The following is a 22215-nucleotide window of genomic DNA, read 5'->3' as shown; positions in this document are numbered from 1 at the left end:
GGCCGCCCATTGGCCGCGGCAGGGCCCCGGCGTCTTGACGTCGGCGCAGCCAGGTTCAGGTGCGTCCCGAGCCCTCCTCCAATTGGCCTGGCACCCGAACGCCCAACTTTGTCACCGGGCAGGTGCAGAAGAAAGACCCCTTTGCCTGCCTGGCTCTCCTTCTTGTCCCCCGCCCCCCCATCCCCTTGCATCAGAATCCACCTGGAACTCTCCCTAGCCAAGGCCAGCATCTGTTCCCCTCCCTTCTACTGCATTTTTATCAAGCTGCCAACCTCCTTTCTCATTATCACCTAATTACCTAATCAGTAATTTTTTTTTAAAGTACCGTGCTGACGTGGTAGTAGCACTAGTTTTCACGACTTGCCCTTGCTCTCCCTCCCTCCCTTCCCCACCACTGATTTGTTCGTTGATTAATGAATTCATGGTGTATTTTAAAAGTACTACTTCCATGCAAAGCCCCTAGAACAGGAAAGAAGACGCTTTAGACTGAGTTGTGGGATTTATGGGCATGACATACATATAACTACAATGCAAAATAATACATGGCATACCTATAACAGAGACACTAACTTAAGCGCTTTGTGAGGTCTATAGGTAAGGAAAATTAGTCACTCAATGGCAGGATGACTGACAGCTTAAAGAGGGGAAAGACCTCAGTCTGAACATCACTTGTGTGATTCTGAGCAAGTCAGCCTCTCTAAGCATTTATAAGATGGAGATGATACCCCAACAAGGCTGTTGTGAAGATTCGTTTGAATGTATGTATATAACTTTGTATATATGTATATATATACATATATATACTATACCTATATATACATCTGTGTATATATCTTTGGCTAAATATATACACACACATATATGTTACCTGTATATGCATATGCATGCGCATGTACGTACATCTATAAACAATCATTTGCAAACATTAAAGCAAAATATAAAAGTCACCATTGCCATTATTCATGGTAAGGCTTGCCTTAAGGTTTCACTGATAAAGATGAAAGCTGAGGACAACCATACATAAGGAGCAAAGTCGAGTGAGCTAAGATAAGGAGTCTGAAAAGTTAAACTGGATCAAACTATTCACTACTCCTTCACCAATTTCTAGGGAATTGTCCCTACTGGGACACAGAAGAGGGAGGATGAAGAACAAGGTCTGTGTACATTATTAACTGGCTCTTTAGGCCTGTCATTTTGGGTGGGGGTGGAATTCCTCATAATAGAGAGTCTTTGTTTTTGGAAGAACAATGTAAAAGCAATACTATTTCAATTAAAATTTATTTCAATCTCATTTGAATAACTATATTTTTCTGGTTAGGTCTTTACTTTCCCTACCTCCTGACAGAAACCATCATAAAGACTGTGTTAGTGTAATGGAGATAACATTGAATTCAGATTCTGAAAGCCAACAATTCAGTTCTGGCTTTGAGATTAGCTGTACCATCTTGAGCAAATCACTTTACCTATGTGAGCCTCAATTTCCTCATCTATAGAGTGGGAATATCTGCTCTAACTGACTCTCAAGGTTATTGAGAGGATTAAATGAGAGCATGGATATGAAAGCATTTTGTAACTATAAAAGGATGGATAGATGTCATTTCTTGACTTTATGAAATAACTCGCAGGTTACATTTTAGATTTTTTTGTTTGTTTTTCATTATCACTTAATATGAATTAAACACTCACGGTACCATCACAAATATCATATTGGAGAGGGTGTCATTGTCCTCAACCCATCTGACAGGGCAGCCCTTTCCTAGTCACACTGACGGCAGAATTTGCCAAAGCCACAACTTTCCCTGACCTCCCATCCTGACCTTACATTTCATCAACTGATGAGCCCACACTGGTATAGTTGTATAGCAGGAAGATCCATAGCTAAAGTCTAAAGCTATTATGCTGGGGCTCTACCCAGAAAACAAGCTAATCATAGGGTGTGACAGGCTGTGGGTGGTTGGGAGGGCATAAATCCAGTCTTTAAGAACTTCACCCTATTCTGTGCAGATCCCAATAGGGAGCTGGCTAAGATGTAAATTCATCTTTATTGGGTCCATGTGTGAATAACTCCCTATCTCAAACACCTAAAAAGGCACATAGGGCGGTCCCCAGCCAGAGGCTCTAATAGATTACTGGAATATCAACAAAAGTTCTCAGAAGGCTTTCCCAACCTATGGCACTCAGTTTCTAAAAAGCATCTCTCAGCCCTGTTTCCATTAGACCAAACCCTCAGTGCCATTGCTTTGGTGACTCATCATATGTCTGTTTGAACTTCTCCTGCATCCCCTCCAGTTCCTTGGTGGAGGAGGCTTGGGTCCAATCTCAGTGGAATTGGAATCTCTATAAACAGAACCTCTGGGTCAGAGATGATGTGGTGGTTTTCCACTCCCTTTAGGGCAGTATTCTTTCTCTTGCACGGACACTAGCTCCATTTTGCTCTCTCTTAACTTTCAGTGCATGGTCCCTAATTACTGAAAACTGTTCCTAGTTGCCGAATGCACTGAGCTGGTTCACTTTCATTCAGGCAGGAAGTGAACAAACATTTATTAAGTATCTACCATGTGCCAGACTGTGTGGTAAGGCACTGGGGATACAAGAAAGGTCAAAGACAATCCTTACTTTCTGGGGCAGCTAGGTGGTACAGTGAACAAAGCATCAGCCCTGGATTCAGGAGGACCTGAGTTCAAATCCAGCCTCACACACTTGACACTAGCTGTGTGACCCTGGGCAAGTCACTTAACCCTCACTGCTCCAAGACAATCCTTACTTTCAAGGAGCTCTCAGTCTAAAGGGGGAGACAACAGGCAAACAGCTATCTACAAAAGATATATACCTATACTAGAGAGATTGGCAATAATCAACTGAGGGAAGGTGGGGTTGGGAAAGGCTAGTTGTAGAAGGTGGGACTTGAAGAAAGTCAGGAAATTCAGGAAATGGAAATGAAGAGGGAAAGAATTCCAGGTATTTGGGATAGCCAGCAAAAATATCCATAGTCAGAAGAGGCCAGAGTCATCAGATTGCAGAGTATATGGAGGTGATGAGGAAGACTGGAAAAGTAGGGGAGGGCGGGGTCTTTTATGAAGGGCTTTGAAAGCCAAACAGAGGGTTTTACATCTGATCCTAGAAGTGATGGGAAGCCACTATACCTTATTATCTAAGAAGGGAATGACATGGTCACACTTGCACTTTGGGGAGTTCAGTCTTATTATTCCATCAATCCATCTTCTGTAAGACAGTCAATAACAACTAGAAAATGCTGGACTTGGAGCTTTCTTTACTGTCCTTGCATCACCCAGCACCCAGAGAGTTAATTGCTCAGTGTAAGATGGAGACTGCTCCCTGCCCCACTGAGAGGACTCCCCAGAATGACTCAGTGTCTGGTCACCTGATTATTCAGCCTTTGTGCCCTATTCCCACCTCAAAGCTGATGTGAGCCACAAGGCCATCTCATCTCATCTACCGATGATGCCCTAATGCCAGAACCCTCTTAGTTCAATTTCACTTGGGGTCCTTGTAAGTCATGAAAATGGTCCTTCTACATCTATTCTTGTTGTTTGTCCTTCCTTCTAGAAGAGGACCAACGACATCACTAGCAAGATATCATCAGAGCTGCCCAAAGTCATCAGCCTTGCTCTCTCCTCCAGAGTCAACAGAGTCCAGTGGCAAGACAAAGGTCAAGATGGTCCAGGATAATTCTATGATTATATGCAAAAGAGGAGCCAAGTCTGTGAGGTGTCAGAGTCCAATGTGAAATGGGAAGAGTGTTATGCTAAGGTAATGCAGATATTGAAATAGTCTAAGACAGCTTTAAGATTATGGAGAAAAATGAACCAGCTTTCATTTCTTTCCATCTACCTATTCCCCCTTTCCCATTTCTGCTACTTAATCTGACTTTGTCGACCACAGATAAAAAACTATCGAAGAGATTTCTGTTATAAACCGGACTAGAGTCTAAGGATTGGGGCGCTTTCCTTAGGGCATAGTAGCAAGGGCATTCTCTATAGTCTGAACCAAGGTGAGATAGCAAGTTCTGATTTGGCCCAAAGTGCTTAGGAGCCAGATGATTAAAAAGAGCAGATTCTAACAGGGAATGTGGGAGGGGAAGATGCTAAAAGGAGGCAGAGCATGGTCAAAACATTATATGAATCTGAATTATCATGAATAATGATCTTGCTCCCTTCAACAGACAAGTCATGTAGCAGATGTGGCAGCCTCACCAGTCTCCAGTTTGGGGTTTGTTTTTGTTTTTTTCAATTGCAGTTGAAGTTTTGAGTTTCATAAGAAGGAAGTCAAGTTTGGGGAAAACTCTGAGTCATGAATAGAAGTTGGACTTAGACATTTTTAGACTAGTTACTACAAGTGCTTTACTTCAGGGTTTGCCACTCCCTTCAAGGATCTCTACCAACCAGTTTTTAATATGGAACCCTATGCCAAAAATGATTTCTGATCTTATCAATAAACCAACATTTTGAAAATAAGCAGAGTTTGTTAACATGCATAGTGAGAAGGTCAGGAATATGCACTTAATATAGTACCTACTGTGTGCTCAGAACTCCTGAACTCAAGTAATCTGCTAGCCTCAGTCTCCCTGGCAACCAGGGCTAAAGAAATGCACCCATACCTCTTATCCCACTCCAAAGACAGATCAGAGAAGCGAAAAGTACAGAGAAGGACAATGAAAAATTTCAAGGTCTTTAAAAGGAGAATCCCCTTTTAAAATGCAATAAGGCATAATAGTTTGGAAGGAAAGTTATAATGTATAAAATTATGTGGGTAGTGATCACTAACAGGGTCATGAGGCAGTTGGTTCATAGCTGGCATGATCGGGATGCTATTCATTAAAAACAAGGGATTATCGAGGGCAGCTAGGTGGCGCAGTGGATAGAGCACCGGCCCTGGATTCAGGAGTGCCTGAGTTCAAATCCGGCCTCAGACACTTAACACTTACTAGCTGTGTGACCCTGGGCAAGTCACTTAACCCCAATTGCCTCACTTAAAAAAATTTTTTTAAAAAGGGATTATAAAGGAAAAGCTGTATAAAGGCTGCCAAAGAAATGCATATGAAAAAAAAAAAGCATATGGACAGGTGGCATTTGAGATCGAGAGATAGTCAGGGGACACCCATGTACTCCATTCTCATCTTCACAGTGTCAAGAGAACTCTAGGACAGCCCCTGGTACAGTGGTGTACTTATGGACCAGGAGTTGCAAAGGCACGTTGGCCTTTGATATTGATGAAGGGAAGGCATGACCTCATCATTGAGATCACTGATCCATTTGAACATGGGTAGTGACCAGGGAATCAGTTTGTGATGCTGGGAAAAGTGTTGGCCCTGGAGGCTAAAGACCTGTCTGGCCATTACTAATCCTGCCACCCTTACTAGCAATGTAACCACGAGGAAGTTTCTGAATATCAGATCCTGTTTCCTGATTTGTAAAATAAATTGAGGGCAGCCATTCCCTTTATTTCACAGGGCTGTTGTGAGGAAAGCATTCTGCAAACTGGAAAGTTCTATCCAGATGGGAATTATTATTTATCAAATCCTGGGTGTCATGGTGGTGGGGAGGTGAAAGATGGGGGTCCTTAGGTATTCCTCAGTGAAGAATTATACTCTGGTACACAGTCCAATTCGAATTAAAATGGCTAGTGGCAGAGGACTTGAGGAAGAACCAAGACAGACTGGAACTTTAAGCTAAATAGGCTTTTTCTTAACTTTCTGACCCAGGTGTTCTCTTTTTACTAATACTTGGTATGCTTTAATAAATGCTTAATGCCCCAAACTGGTGCTAAAGCTTCTAATTTATAAGTAAACCCTAGCTAATTTTCCCTACACTCGGGATAGAAATAAGGCAACCACACATTTAATTTTACACATCATAAGGCAAAAGCTCTGATAGAGGATAGATGGGGTGTCCACCTGAAAACCGGAAACTTCCCTTTTGGGGTGGGGTGGGGAAAGCTTGCATGTTGTCATATTCCTGAGGGCCGAGGTGGATTTTTTTTTGGAAATGATGGTCCTGACCTTTGGGGTTATCCCTGTCTCCTGGCTCCAGTTAGGTAGTAACCAGGCCTAACTGACTTTCCTACTATAGAATTTTATCTCCCCTTACTTCTTAGGTAACTCTGTCCTGATATCTAGTTGGTCAATCTAAACTTTAATAGTCCCTTGATTCTTCAATATGTCTGCCCTCTTATCTGGTCATCTTTGGTTTTGCTTCTCACAGGAGAAACTTCTGATTTATCCTGAGTCCTGTGTCACTGGGGTTCTAGGACCAGCAGCCCTCCGAATTTAAGAACAACTTCTAGGACAAATGAAAGGAGACCTATAGGGCACGGTGGGTAGTAAATTTATAAAATTCAACAGCATGAAAGAAGTTAATTATCTGAAAATAGAAACACAGGCCTCTGGGTTGATGCTGATATCTCCGATGAATATAAGCAAGAATTCGGGAGCTTTGTTAGAAGCTTTAATCTTTGGAGATTTGCAGAATGGAAGGACATCATGCTCTAATACTACGTGCCCCTTGCTGCTACCATCAGTGGTGTGAGAGGCTTATGTACTAGTGACTGTGAACCCTGATTCCCTAAATTCCAGGGCAGGCTAAAGAGCCTTGAGAAATTAAATCACAAGAAGCTTAGATAGGAAATGTGGAAGATGACTTCCTCATCTGACTACTAGAATTTTAGCTCAAAAAGGAATTTCGGGAAATTGCCTACCCCAATCCCCTTATATGGCAGATAAGAAAACTGAGGACACAAGAAAGGAAGTGGAGGCAGCTAGGTGGTGCAGTGGATAAAGCACTGGCCCTAGATTCAGGGGGACCTGAGTTCAAATTTGGCCTCAGACACTTGACACTTACTAGCTGTGTGACCTTGGGCAAGTCACTTAACCCTCAATGCCCTGCAAAACCAACAAAAACAAAAACAAAAAGGAAGTGAGTTGCCTATGATCACACAATTAGCTGGGTCTGATCTAGCACTAGAATCCAAGTTTCCTGGTTGCTAAAGGTTAGGAAGACTCCTCTTCCTGACTTCAAATCCAGACTCAGACAGTTACTAGCTGTGTAACCTTGGGCAAGTCACTGTGAGAAAATAATTATTAATAATGGATTTCTTGGGAGACCCAGGGATCAGTTTCTCAGTGCTTCCTCCTCACCCCCACTCTAGAAAGTTCAGTTCTTGAAAAACTTTAGATCTCATCTGGGACAAATGGAGGACTCTTTTGTCAGTGGAATCAAACCACACTTAGATAATGGACTTTGCCTTAAGCAACTTGAGCAAGGGTCTTTTTCCAGATGCCATCTGTAGAGTTCATTTTAATTTAGACCACCTTCAAATCATGTTGATGTGGGATGGAATTTGGGGTCAAATTGATCACAAGTCATCCCAAAAGAATTACAACCAATGGAATTGAATGATGCTCACCAATGAGCTTAGATCAATATATAATGACCCATCTCTATTGAAAGAGGATACAAATGCTGGGAAGAAGACAGGACCACTTTTGGTGCTCTTGGCTCTCTGGAATGTAGGTCTTCTGAACTCTCCTGGGTCTCCTTGGCCTCTTCTCCAGCTCCAGCTAACTTTCATGCTGAAGTTCTCTCCCTGCTTTCTCTACCATAAGCCCTGAGACCATGAGAAGTGAGGGATTCTCGTGGTCAATCCTTTAATAGTATATAATATAAATAAATTAAAATATGCTACCCAAACTGGCAGCTATAGCAATAGCTATTACTTTAAAAAAATCACTTAACCCTTTTTGCCCCGTTTCCTCATCTATAAAATAAGAGGGAGAAATAAATGGCATACCACTCCAGTGTCTTTGCCAAGAAAACTCCAAAAGGAGTCACGAAGAATTGGACATGACTAAAAAACAACTGAACAACAACAAAATAATAGTGCTTTTTCCATTTGTGGGAATTAAAGATGAAGTGCTTCTCTCTTTCCAAGGCTCATCCTTCTCATTACTATATCCCAGAACTTTGTACTCTCAAGATATGAGTCTTCACACTTCCATAAGCACAAAATTGAAAGAAAGCTATATCAGAGGGAGAAAATAAGGTTCATCTTTCCAGCTCTATAGATTATAGGGTTTCTGTGGCAGGGCTTATCTGGGGGGGGAAAAAAGGGAGAATTGAAGTTCAGTGACATTAAATGACTTACCCAAGGCCACACAGGTAGCAAGTAGTATAGGAGCTTAGATTCAATTTCAGGACTTCTAACTACAAATCCAGCACCCTGGAATTTGGAAACTTCCTCTTTCAAATCAAGTTAGCATTTGAGTACTTGCTGCTTGTAAGCCATTCTGATTTGTGCTAAGTAAGATGAAGTCCTTAAACCAAGTGGGTGGCCATGGATTCGAAAATGACTAAACAAACCTTGGTACATGAATATTATTGTATTGTAAGAAATTATGAATATGGAGAATTCAGAGAAACAGAGGAAGATTTATCTGATGGGGAGTGAAATTAAGTAGAACCAGAAAAACAACAAGGTAAATGGAAAGAACAATGGAATGACCTGAAAACTGTAATTATAATGGCCTAGCTTGGAAGAGAGTTAAGGAAATGCATCTTCTTCCCTTAGAGCTAGGGAGAGATTACTGCATATACTGTCAGAAGTAGTCAATGGTTTGATTAGTTTTGCTGAATTGTTTTTTTTTTTCCTCTTTTAATCTTTGCTACAAGGGAAAGTTTGCTGTGGAGGGATGTAGGAAAAAGGGTTAAATTCAGAAATAAATATGATGGAAAAGCAAAAAAGTCATAACTTTTTTTTTTTTTTGCGGGGCAATGGGGGTTAAGTGACTTGCCCAGGGTCACACAGCTAGTAAGTGTTAAGTGTCTGAGGCTGGATTTGAACTCAGGTCCTCCTGACTCCAGGGCCAGCGCTTTAACCACTGCACCATCTAGCTGCCCCCAGTCATAACTTTTTAAAAAAGAAAAAAGGGGGAAGCTAGGTGGCATAGTGGATAAAGCACTGGTCCTGGATTCAGGAGGACTTGAGTTCAAATTTGACCTCAGACACTTGACACGTACTAGCTGTGTGACCCTGGCAAGTCACTTAACTCTCATTGCCCTGAGAAACAAAACAAAACAAAATAAAAACAATTTCTATTTAAAAAGGAAAAAAAGATGAAGCCCTTGCTCTCCTACTTTCTCTAACAGGAAAGATAAGACAAGATACAAATAATTTTAAAAAGGGCAGAATATTGGGACCATAAAAGAGGCACAAAGTGTTAAAGATGTAACAAAGCGGGAGGTTACATATGTAGGATCAGGAGAATCTTCATAAAGGGAAGACTCAGAGAAACACAAGGTATATTTGGAGAATAACAAGTAGCCCAGTCTGGCTGGAATACTGAGTACATTAGGGAGTGGTACAAGGCAATGATAGAAAGGTAGGTTGGAGCCATATTATTGAGGAATTTTGTGTGTGTGTGTGTGTGGGGGGCAATGAGGATTAAGTGACTTGCTCAAGGTCACACAGCTAGTAAGTGTCAAGTGTCTGAGGCCAGATTTGAACTCAGGTTCTCTTGAATCCAGTGCTTTATCCACTATTGAGGAATTTTGAATGCTGGGCTAAGGAGTTTGGGAATAGTAGACAATTACTTGCTGAATTAATTGAAACTGCAATTATTTGGCAGGCAATGATGAGCCACTGAAACTTCTTGAAAAGGAGTCTGACATGATTAGAGCTGCAATTTAAGAGTGAACTAGCAGGTAGATTTTAGGAGACAGAGAGAATAGCTAAGAAACCAATGCAGTAGTCACGGAGAGATGAAAGCCTGAACTAAGCTGGTAGTCATAAGAATGGAATGGTGGTGTTTAGAGCTATCAGCGTGATGACAGATTGGATGGGGGTAGGAGAATAGGCAGGAAGTAGGAGGAGTCAAAAATGACTCCCAAGTTTGAGGCTTGAGTAACTAGAAAGGGGTGTCAAAACGAAAAAAGGGAAGTAATGAAGCTTGGTTTCAGAAGGGAAAATGGAGTTTGGTTTTAGATGCATTGAGTTTAAGGCATTATCAAGGCACCCACATGGAGATATCTATCAGGCAGTTGGAAATGTGGAAACCGTTGACTGATTAACAGGTTGAGGCTGGAGATGTAGACTTGGGAATCATCTGCGCTGAAGTCATGGGAGTGGATAAGGTCATTGAGGAGAGAATATATAGAACAGAAAAGACCCACAAATAAAACATCAGAGCAGACCTATGGAGCAGGAGCAAGAAAAGGAAGCAATGACCGAGACAGAAATGGACATAAAGGTAAGAGAAGAGCCAGCATAGTATAAGGGGGAAATTTTAAGAAGGAGGCAGTGGTCAACTATTAAATGCTACAGAGAAGTCAAGCAGGCCAAAATTCTGAGAAATACTTTACTTTTTAGAACAAGTCATCAGTAACCTTTAGTAGGGCAGTGCCAATAGAGAGACCAACTTGGAGAGTGAGGAGGGGATACTATTCCAATTACTTTTTCTTTGCTTGTAAATTAATTACTGTGGGCCCTGGTTATATGGTTACCCTAAATTCTAGGGCAGGCTAGATCTCTAATAGCTTTGAGAAACAAAATCATGACCAGAAAGCAATAGATACCTTAGACAGGAAATGAGGGAGACAACTTCTCTGTACAATTTGACAACTAAATTTAGAATCCAGGTATAGGAGGGGACAGCCAGTGAGAATGCTCAGAGTTGGGAGATGGAAGTCTTGTCCTAAGGACAAGGAGGCCAGTATCACTAGACTGTAGAAAATGAATGGAGCAAATTTTAAGGAGATTATGAGTAAAAAGGGGCCAGATTATGAAAAGTTTTAAAAGCCAAACAGGATTTTCTAATTTTTCCTGGAAGTATTATAGAGCCATTCGAATTTATTGATTGTGGGGTGTGGGTGGGTTGGGAGGGGGTCAGGAGGAGTTAATGTTGGTGACAGAACACTTAGGCAGGGGAGTGGAGGATGAATTGTAATGAGGGAAGACTTTAGGCTGAAAGGCCGATCAAAAGCTATTGCAACAGTGAAAGCTTGAGGGAGGGAGAAGAAATTTGGAACTTGAAATTTTATCAAAAAAGAATGTTGAGGGGCAGCTAGATGGTGCAATGGATAGAACACCAGCCCTGAATTCAGGGGGACTTGAGTTCAAATCCAGACTCAGACACTTGACACTAGCTGTGTGACCCTGGGCAAGTCACTTAACCCCCCTTGCCCCGCGCAAAAAAAAAAAATGTTGAAAACTATCTTTACATGTAATTGGAAAAAAATAAAATGCTAATTAAAAAATAGTGCAGGCTTGAGGTGATGAGGGCCTGTATCACTGTGCAGCTGTGTCTCTCAAAGAGGATGTGTTAAGGGCTAAAATTCTAGCTAAACTGTCTAAAATATCTAATGAGTGGTCACCAATAAATTATAAGCTTTAGCAAGAGTTAAACTTTTAAGCATTTATTAAGGAGAATAAGAATTTGGTAAAGAGAGAGAAAAAGGCCTAGATTCCTATCTATTAAAGGGAGAGCACATTTCTAGCTCCGCTCTCCACCAGAGTCCAAAGGAAAAAGCGCGAGACTGAGCGCCAGTCTCTTCCTTCCTCCTCCCACTAGTCCGCGTCACTTCCTGACTCCTGAAGAAAAGACTCCTGGTCTTGCCCTCAAAGACCTTCGCTTCATGGGCAGAACTCTTCTACAGTAAGTCTCCAGCAGGTGGCGTTATTCCAATCGTTACAGTCCCCCCTGTTGTTCCTCAAGAAACAAAATGTTTCCTTGACGGAACAGTAAAAAGAATATAATAACTATTGCTAACTAATAATATGTGAACAACAATATAGAAAAGGAAGAGAGGAAAGTTTTGTCCAGAGGGGCGATTTTTTTTTTTGTCCTCATGAACCGACGCTTTGACATTAGTCTTGCAAAGGGAGGGCCTCTGCAGAGAGTACATGTTACAGATGGTGTATATTATAACAGAAAGAGAAAAAAACAACAAAAACAACAAATCAAAACTGTTCATTTAAAGTCTCTGAAAGTCTTTTCTCAGATGTCCTCTAGGTGTAGTCGTGGAATGGAAGTCTTTTCAGGGGTTGATGTGTGGATGCTGGTAATCAGCCAGGAAAATTTCCTACAAAATTGAGCTTAACACAACTTTAAAATAGCTTTGTCAATAATCAAATCAAACAATGAAAGTTCTCAAAAACATGTCTAAGGGAATTCAGAATCTTGGTTGTTACACATGAAACATATAATAAAACAAAAATTGAACCATTCTTTAAAATTATAATATTACTATAGTCCCCCCTTATGGAGGGTATTTGAGAAGACAATTGCTGCGATATTAATTTTTAAAAATAATTTTTATCTTTGTTTCATCACTTTTTGCATCATCTGCCTAATTATCCTCATGCCATTATGAGAAATTAGAAAATCTAATATAATTGGTAACAGGTGTCAAGGCCAAATTCAACACTGTTATTTATCATGACACCTGAGATAATTATGGGGGTTACCATAAAAGAACAGAGAAATGATGGGATATGAGCATTCCCACACTTGAGCAATATATATTGCCCATACAGTATGCCAGGCTTAAAATAGGTGGATGGAATATATGTCCATGCCACCAAACATATTGGAGGAAACTGAGTCAGACTTAATCAGATGCATGGGATTGAGATGTCCATGGCATCAGGCATATAGGAGGGGGCATAGAAGCCAGGTGTAGAAGTGAGATGGGTGGGATGAATACTTCCAGCCATCTGTACAATATTGTGGGGAAAAATAAAATAAAATATTAAACCAAGAGAATCCAACCTCAACATTAGTCAAAAGCCGTTCCCTCGGCCATACCTTGACTTCATGCATGTCTCCCCTCATGTGACAGTTCAGTGTCTGCTCTTGCATATATTTCTCTTGTGATTGGATGGCATCTTGGCCAACTGGCATCTGATAACTCAGAATAAAGGCAATTAATGTCTTAAATGATAAATTCCCATAATCCAAGTCTCATATGGATTTAAAAATTGAGGATAATAAATGATTGCAAAAAATGTGAATACATCTTGACTCAGAACACAATATATAATTATGCAACAATTTCAAATAATACCCCTTTTTTTTTAACTTAGTATACAATTACTTTTTTGAAAAATCTGAACATATTTAAATACAAGTTAAAGCACAACACAATCTCAAAGAAAACTTTTACAAATGTTCCCCTCTTTTTTTTTTTTTTTTGGAATATGCTTATCAAAAATAATACTTCTAGAATCAATTTACACTTGCCATGGCAAACAATTTGCCAGGGAAATGCTTTAAAGAGTTTGATCAAATAATCAGTTGAGAAAAAATAACAAAAACAAACAACTCAGAATATGGGAGCACAATACTCCTAGAATTAACATTGTATAATAAAATCAAAACCATCTTGCAATGTTTCAAAATTAGATAGACAAATGAATAGAAGAAAATACACATGGAACAATAAAATACAGTGAAATTCAAACTAAGGAAATCTAAATGAATATGAACTTAATATCAATAAGAGTATTATAAAATATAAACTTGATCACATGACTATAAAAAGCTTTTACAAATATTCTCCTTGTTTTAGAAACTAAGTATAAGACACAATCTCAAAAGCATGAAAATCTCTATGAAAATAAACCCATACCATTAATTTCAAAATGTATATATAATAGCACAGAAATCCTATGTAACCTCTGAACTGATACTATTACTCTGAGTGAATTCAGAACACTTTTGATTCCGATATCTAAAATCCCCAATACTCATATCAATACCTTGCTGCTTACTTCTACATTTCTGTAAAATATATACCCTTCCATGGCAAAAGAAGCAGAGTCTTGAACTATGTTGATTGTCATTCTTATTCAGCTTAAGTTTTTCTTCTTTAACCCCTCTATATTGTCTGTCGGGCTTTTCACCATACAAATGCTTTATAAGATTACTAATTAAAGACAAAAGCAGGTTAGCAAAATTATGAACAAAACGAGCATATCTGGAATTTAAAGAGTTTTCTAAGATTGTCTCAAAAGCACAGCCAGGCCGGGGAAGGGCTGAGCCTGAAGCTGCAAATGCAGGTAGAAAAAGTTGAGCATGCGCAGCAGATCTCTGGACTTCCCAGGCAGGGGAAGCTATGGGCTTGGCCATGGGAGGAGTAGAGGGTGGGGTCTGGAGAGGAGGGGAGGGACCAGAGCAATTTGAATCAGACTTGATTTTGAACTCAGGCCTGGATTCCTCTTCCCCCACTTTGCCTCCAGGAGCTAGGGGATTAAAAGCTTCTAGAGGGTGGGTCATTGCCTCCAGGCATGCAAAATTAAAGCAACAATTACTGTTAGAACTGGGAAAAGCTGCGGGAATCTCTTCAGGTTTCTCTGAAAAAGCATGGTTGGGAGAGGGAGAGATATTTCCTTGTGTGAGTAAGTTGCTGGCTCTTTTAACAAAAATAAAAAGAAAAATAGAAAATCCACAAAAACAAAGCATTAACATGATCTTATCTCCCATTTGTCTGGTTAAACAGACTAAAATCAAAAATAGGGTAATTAGGGAGTTTAAAAGGTCCATTCGAAAAAATTTAAAGGGAAAACACAGCCAGTACGCCAGTACTTGGCAGTTAAAGGGAGAGGGTAGAGAAAATGCCTTACCCAACCAGAAGATCAGAAGACTGAGGTTTAGCTTTCCTCTTCGTGGTCAGCCATCTGTTAAGGGCTAAAATTCTAGCTAAACTGTCTAAAATATCTAATGAGTGGTCACCAATAAATTATAAGCTTTAGCAAGAGTTAAACTTTTAAGCATTTATTAAGGAGAATAAGAATTTGGTAAAGAGAGAGAAAAAGGCCTAGATTCCTATCTATTAAAGGGAGAGCACATTTCTAGCTCCGCTCTCCACCAGAGTCCAAAGGAAAAAGCGCGAGACTGAGCGCCAGTCTCTTCCTTCCTCCTCCCACTAGTCCGCGTCACTTCCTGACTCCTGAAGAAAAGACTCCTGGTCTTGCCCTCAAAGACCTTCGCTTCATGGGCAGAACTCTTCTACAGTAAGTCTCCAGCAGGTGGCGTTATTCCAATCGTTACAGATGCTACAAGAGACTTTGTGAAGATTGAATGGATAGGACTTGACAACAAATTGTATGTGGGCTGGTGGTGGTGGTGACGGTGGTAGGGGGCTTGAGAGTGAAGAGCTGAAGATGACATTTCAGTTTCCAGTCCAGTTAACTGGGAAGATGGTGGTACCCGTGAGAGCAATAAGGATGCTAGGAAGAGGAGATAATTTGGGGGGAGATACCAGTTCAGATGATGGCATGTTTTGGGCTTCTGCAGTTGGACTATATAAAGCTGGTAGAGAGATGAGTTGTTTTTTTACTGACTCAAGAACTGTTCAATAAACCTTTAGGCCCAACCTATTTCTACCAGGGAGACAAAAACTAAAAAAAAAATCTTCAAATTTACCAAGCTTTTTATGATTTCAAGGGTCAGTATGGCCAGTGGATAGAAAGCTGGTCTCAATCAGGAAACTCTGGGTTTCAATCCCAACTCCAGTATATGTTGGCTATCATCAGGCAAATCACTTCACTCTCTTAAGGCTAACCTATATAGGTTACAGAGAAGGTTCAGACCTGTACCTGGTAGGCATTTCCTCACAGGAGAGTTCCAATATATTCCAATATAGCAAAGAAATCACAGGTTCAGTCCCTATTCCATTCCATCTTATGGTTTACAAAGCACTTTGTTGCCTAAACAAAAGGCAGCAGACAGTGATTTTGGCCCCAGAACCCTGAGAGAAAAAGGAGGCTGTACATAATTGGGGCTCCCCTTCTTTTTCTATGCCAAAGAAGCTTTTATCTTTATTTAGCTAGTGTCAAGTTTGAGTTTTATGGGATCAGATATGCTAAGAGGTCATCATGTATAACCCTCTTATTTTAACTATGAGGAAACTGAGGCCCAGATAGTTAAGTGACTTGCCAGGGTCACTTAAGTAGGAACAGCTAGGTGGCGGAGTGGATAAAGCACCAGCCCTGGATTCAGAAGGACCTGAGTTCAAATCCACACTTACTAGCTGTGTGACACAGGACAAATCACTTAACCCTCATTGCCCCACAAAAAAACAAACAAACAAAAAACAAGTAGCAAAGAGCTGAGCTAAGATTCAAACCTGGATCTGTTTTTAAGTCCACTCTTTCCACTATATTGTGCTTATTTCCACTAAGGGGGAAAGCCTTGCAAGGCAACAAAAATATCTTAAATGCTTACTATATAATAGGCACTGTGCATAGACAATTAAGCAAAGTTCTGAAATTGGTAGGAGAAATGGTATGAAAAGGTTAGCTTTTTTGTTGTTTTTTTATCATAAAACTATTTTATTATTTTCTAGTTACATGTAGAGACAGTTTTCAACATTTGTTTTTATAAGATTTCTAGTTTCAAATTTTTCTCCCTCCCTTCCCCCTCCCCAAGACAGCAAGCAATCTGATATAGGTTATAGATGTGCAATCACATCAAACCTATTTCTGCATTAGTCATGCTGTGAAGAAAAGGTTAGCTTTTGACAAAATGGAGAGGGGTTTTTTTGGACCTATAGTAAGGCTTTGAGGCGATGAGGGAGGACAGCAAGGATTTTATGAAATTCATGTGTTAAAAAGTCAAGGTTAGGGGCAGCTAGGTGGCGCAGTGGATAGAGCACCGGCCCTGGAGTCAGGAGTACCTGAGTTCAAATCCGGCCTCAGACACTTAATACTTACTAGCTGTGTGACTCTGGGCAAGTCACTTAACCCCAATTGCCTCACTGGAAAAAAAAAAAGTCAAGGTTAAAGTCAGGGGTCAAAGGAGAGTAGGTAGAGAGACAGGGAGGGCTTTGTTTTTTCTTAAGTTGAGGCATTAAGGGCCCAAGCTTAAAAAAAAAATTCTCTTTAGTAAACATGATTGAACCTTCCACCCTCTGAAAATCAAATGCTATTCTTCTACTTATTTTTGGTTACTGCCTTTCCTAAAGATATGTGAAGGAAGAGCAGAGATGGGGGTCAAAATGCTGCACGGGTTTCTCAAGTGTCCTGTAACTAGCCTTCATTTTCTTTCCCCAGCCTCAGACAATAGACTGATACAGACTTCTCAGTAACTCGAACGTGCTCCTAGAATGCCTGTCAGTGGAAAATCATGGATCATACAAGCTGCCAACATATACCTAGCACTTATCTCATTTTACATCTAGGTAAAAATAGGTAGAGGCCTGGTTCCTTACCTCAGGCCACCCTGTGGCAGCATGAGAATAATTCAGTTGTCTCTCTCTACCCAGCCTTTTAAAAAGGTCAAGCAAATTGCCTGAGATTGAGGACAAACCCACTCCTAACAGCTTTCTCTCTCTCTAGGTAGATATGGGGAACTCCAGAGAAGAGTGACCTTTTGTATCTGAGAATGCCTTTGCTCCAGAAACACTTCTCTACTGATCTCCTCTTTTACTATTTCATTCTGCCAATACCACAGAAATTCCAGGAAGTAGGAGCCCTTCCTTCTCAAGAGTGAAATGTATAAGCTCATACCTGTGACATAATGGATACCCAAATAACTTGGGACCTACCCATTTCACCCAAACATTGTGTGTGTGTGTTTCTTTGCCTGTGTCTCTCCCAAACTAAATGAGAAATATCTTTGTGGGCAACAAACATGTCTCATTCTTCTTTTTCATTTCCCATAATGCCTAGCCTAGAATTGGTCAGAATAGGCCTTTGTAACGATTGGAATGATGCCACCGGCTGGAAAGCTACTGTAGGAAAGCTCCGCCATGAGGAGAAGGCGTCTGAGGGCAAGCCATGTAGTCAGTTCCTTGGTGTTAGGAAGTGATGTTTGCTCGTGGGTACTGTCTATCAAAGTTACCAGCCAATCAACTTGAGGAGCCTCCCATTTCTGGGAGGAGGACACGAAGTAGGAAGCAGATGCTGGTGGAAAGGTTTTTCTTCTTTCGGTTCCTGACCTGGCCATGGTGGGTCAGATAGGGTCTCTTAGAAATAGTTAGATTTTGACCTTTCTCTCTGATCCTAATGCTCTTTAATAAATACTTAAACCCTTAAATACTCTTGTTAAAGCTTATAATTTATTGGCAACCACTCATTAGATTTTAGATAGTATAGCTAGATTTTTAGCCCCTTATACCTTCAAAAACACCATTTGGCCAATTGAGTTTTGCATTTCTTCAGGTCTAAATTCGTGATTTCTGAGAAGAAATGCTTTTGCCACCTTTAAGAGAGGGAGTGAAGAGCAGTAAAGTACTATACATTATGTGATACTTCTGGATGTGTTCTTGTAACACACACCAGTGGTAAATGCAATACTGACTGAAGATGTGCAGCTAAGGCAAAATTTGTCTAGGCAGGTCATGAGGGCTGTAAGATAGCTAGCAATTGCTGAGTCAGTATTTTATGAGGTTTTCTAACAATAAAACAGTTCAAAATATGCTGTATAACACCATTCCTTTAATTTCATAGTGAGTTCTAGTTATCCAAACATTAACAATTGCTATTAAGTTGTGCACAAATGGGCCAAAAAAAAAAATTACACAGGTGGAAAAAAGGTACAGAGGAAAAGAAAATCTGGGGAAATTATTTTGTTGCAGGATATTGATGAGCACCAATAAACTGAATCAAATATATAATACAGAATAGAACTGCTTCCCTAAGGGCCTATTCTAATGCTTTATAATGATGTGATGAAGATCTTGGGCCCTCAAAGGCCATGACTGCAGAGTCCAAGATCCGTAGCAAGCTAAAAAGGCTCTGAGAATGGGTCTGGATACAGACTGTGTCTGTTGCTTAGAGAATCTAAATAAATGGAAAGACAAAATACCAGAAGGTTGACCATTGCATACATTCTTTTTTTTTTTGGGGGGGGGGGGAGGAAGGAAGAAGGGTACAGCATTTTATAAAACCATCTACTAAGGCTCGTATAGGGGTTGGCTTGTGATTTGCATCCGCAGAGGAGAGACCCCCACAAATGAAATTCTGGATCCTTGAAATTCACAGCGTAATTAAGGGATAAGACCAACCAAATTATATTTATTGGAAGCTAACACTAGTATGTAAGGGTGAGAGCTAAACTGTGGAGTCACACATCTAACTTATTCTCAGTACATTTTTGGTCACTAAGTAAGCCACACAATATTATGATGAGGTAGTGCACAATTATCTTCTGCATTGTACAGATGAAGTCAGAGAGATCGAGTTAATCCTCAGCACTGCCAAGGGAAGCCAACTGGAGAACTCAAGATGTTATACCCCTGGAACATTTCTACATGGGCAGAGTAGGATTTTTGCAGAATCTTCCAAGAATTTGAGTTTTCCCTTAGGTACAAAGGGCTGTTCACTATGATCCCACAGAGTACAATGCTGACTCTGGTTTTGCAAGGATTCTCCAGCCAAAGGTAACAAGTCAATGCCCAATGGCTGGCTCAGCTTTCTTTGCTCAGCCAGCACCTCTGGAGACCCTGTCACTTCTCTTGCTTAGTCCACAGCCCCACACAAGCTGGAAGGACCTTCAAGGAGGCAAATGTTAGGCTTTGGCCCATATCTGGGTTTTACAACTAGACCTTTCTTGCTTTAAAAATCAAAACAATTGTCTCTATAGGTGCAACTCAAATTATCTTGGAAGATTAAAAAGAGATAAAGAGGACCAGGAAGAGGAAGAAAGAATGATGAAACCCAAGAACTTTCTGGTAACAGTGGCTTCTGCACAGGGGATTTATTATTTGGTTTGAAGTCCTTTAAATTCCCAGAACATAAGACAGATCTAAATTCTAAAATACAAAGACTCAAAAGATGGGTAATTTCCCTAAGTAGGGAACTCCTTCAATTAATTCACATTACGACCCCTCCCTGATTTGGTAGATCAATCATAGGGCATTGCTTGCTTTACCCAGGGTTCACAGAGGTAAATAAGTAGCAGGGGGTGGGCTCAGAACCTAGGTCTTCCTTATTTCAAGCCCAGCCCTTTTTGGGCTTAGCATGTTGCTAATTTTAGTTCATATTCCCATACTGAGTGGGAAAATGTCTTCTAAAGCCAAGTATGCTGTTTGGGATCATTTGTGCCATGTGGTCTGAAATCAACAAGTGACTGTAATATGTTTTATTTTGCCAGAGCAGAAGTAGTTTCATTCTTGAGCTAGGCTAAAGATTCTCTCCTTACTCCTGAATAATAACTGAAGTGTTTCTCTGGATAACCTTACCCCCGACTGGTCTGGATATAGGCTGTACAGCTAAATCTGAAAGACAAATACATAGAGACAAGGTGGAAAAACAAAACCAAAGACCATAGCTTGTAGACCACACTCAACTTTCATACAAGCCTTATTTGGGAGAGAGAAAAAAGCATGGCTTATGTTTGGGTCAGCATAGTTCCTAATGAAGTGAAAGTTAAAGGAGAAAACAAGAGAGGGAAGAAACTACTGATCCTTTTTTTGGGGGGGGGGAGGGGAGATGATTCTGCAGTAACATGTAAGGGGGCAGATTCCCATTTATTAGTAGAAGACAATGGTTTTTGTTGCACACGTTTACCTACCAGGGAGAATAAAAGGGATTGTCTGAGCTTCACTCCTTAGAAATCAAAGCAGCTTTTGTATAAACTCAAAAGGTACAAAGACTCACATCACTCTTTTCTTCCAGCTTCTACTACTGCCTATACAATTATTGTCTCTAATTGTATAGTTACATGGCATACACATATCAGAAAACATATTTGACTTGGCTGAGGTAAACACACTAATACCTCCTATGTCCAAAATTAGATATAACCACAAAGGGCAGTGTCTAAGAACAGCACAATAACTTTACAACATGCCTAGTCACAAATATACTTGATACCAACGAAAAACCTTAAGTTTGAAAAGAGGTCAACAGCAGTCTCTGATTTATCTGCACTTCTCATGGGAGTACAATAGGTTTTTTGGTTTGGGTTTTTTTTGGTGAGGCAATTGGGGTGAAGTGACTTGCCCAAGGTCACACAGCTAGTAAGGGTTAAGTGTCTGAGGCTGGCTTTGAACACAGGTCCTCCTGACTCCAGGGCCAGTGCTCTATCCACTGCACCACCTAGCTGCCCCCATACAATAGGTTTTTAAAAAAATTATGTGTCATTATGCCTCCAGCCAAAGACGAAGGATTTGCTCTTAGAAGAGAATGTGGTCTTGTCACATCTTTGTGCTTTTAAAATTATGAACTCAAGATTATTATAAGGGAGAACCTGAGTTCAAATCTGATCTCAGATACTTGACACTTATTAGCCGTGTGACCCTGGGCAAGTCACTTAACCATCACTGCCCTGCCAAAAAACAAAAACCAAACAGAGAAGCTAGTGCTATTTTCTTAATATTGCACTGAATTCTAACTGGGCGAAGAGGGCTGGATGGGATGGACTATTTTTTTTCCTATTTAAGGATCATTTTCTCATGCATTGCATATTATTCTTTCATTAATCGAGGATGATACTTAATTCTTAACTTTATTATTAGTAGTGTAAACATTATCCCCTTTCCTAAGTAAATGTGAACTTTTTCCAGTGTGAGATGAGTTCGAACAGGAATATTTTAAGTCTTTCAAACATAAGTATCAATAATGCCTTTGTGGGGAGGCTAGTCAGCACGTCAGCATTTGTTTATACAGTGCTGCTTAAATGATTAAATCCAATAGACTAAGAATCTGAAGGTTCTTCACATAATGGAAACCAACTCAGGCAAACATGAGTCATATGGACAATGACAATGAGAACCTCATCACAGCACTTATTTGCTGTAGAGCATTCAAGATCGAGGAAGTTCAAGATGACTTAGCTCCTGACATATCAAAAAGTTGTCATTTTAAGAAGCTTCCATCTACAAGGTGGTTCCACAACATGCAGGATGAAGGCAGGATTTTTGTTGAGCATTCGAGTTAGATTATGTACCAAGCCAAGAGTCTATAGGTGTTTCCAAGTTCCCGGAGTTTTTTTGATAGTGGCTCGCCAAAGCATAAGCCAGCTCCAAAAACCCTTGTTTTCCCTGAAACCACCTGTAAACTGCTGTAGTGTTTTGTCTCTTCAGATGTTGAGAGTGCGGGAGCAGCTAGGTGGCACAGTGGATAAAGCACTGGCCCTGGATGCAGGAGGACCTGAGTTCAAATCCAGCCTTAAACACTTGACACTTACTAGCTATGTGACCCTGGGCAAGTCACTTAACCCTTATTGCCCGAAAGAAAGAAAGAAAGAAAGAAAGAAAG

General features: G+C 40.4%; 1 long non-coding RNA gene across 1 annotated transcript; it reads left to right on the top strand.

Annotated features, from left to right (window-relative positions):
* The first annotated feature begins 3470 nt into the window (after positions 1 to 3470).
* LOC122731023 lies at positions 3471 to 17483 on the top strand. Its single transcript, XR_006353572.1, has 3 exons — positions 3471 to 3771; positions 6222 to 6332; positions 17350 to 17483. It is a non-coding gene; the product is annotated as an uncharacterized LOC122731023 (long non-coding RNA).
* Positions 17484 to 22215: the final 4732 nt, after the last annotated feature.

The sequence above is a fragment of the Dromiciops gliroides genome, chromosome 6, assembly GCF_019393635.1.
Source record: "Dromiciops gliroides isolate mDroGli1 chromosome 6, mDroGli1.pri, whole genome shotgun sequence".
NCBI lineage: Eukaryota > Metazoa > Chordata > Mammalia > Microbiotheria > Microbiotheriidae > Dromiciops > Dromiciops gliroides.
The sequence above is the reverse complement of the archived record's forward strand: the minus strand, read 5'-3'. Positions and strand labels throughout refer to the sequence as shown.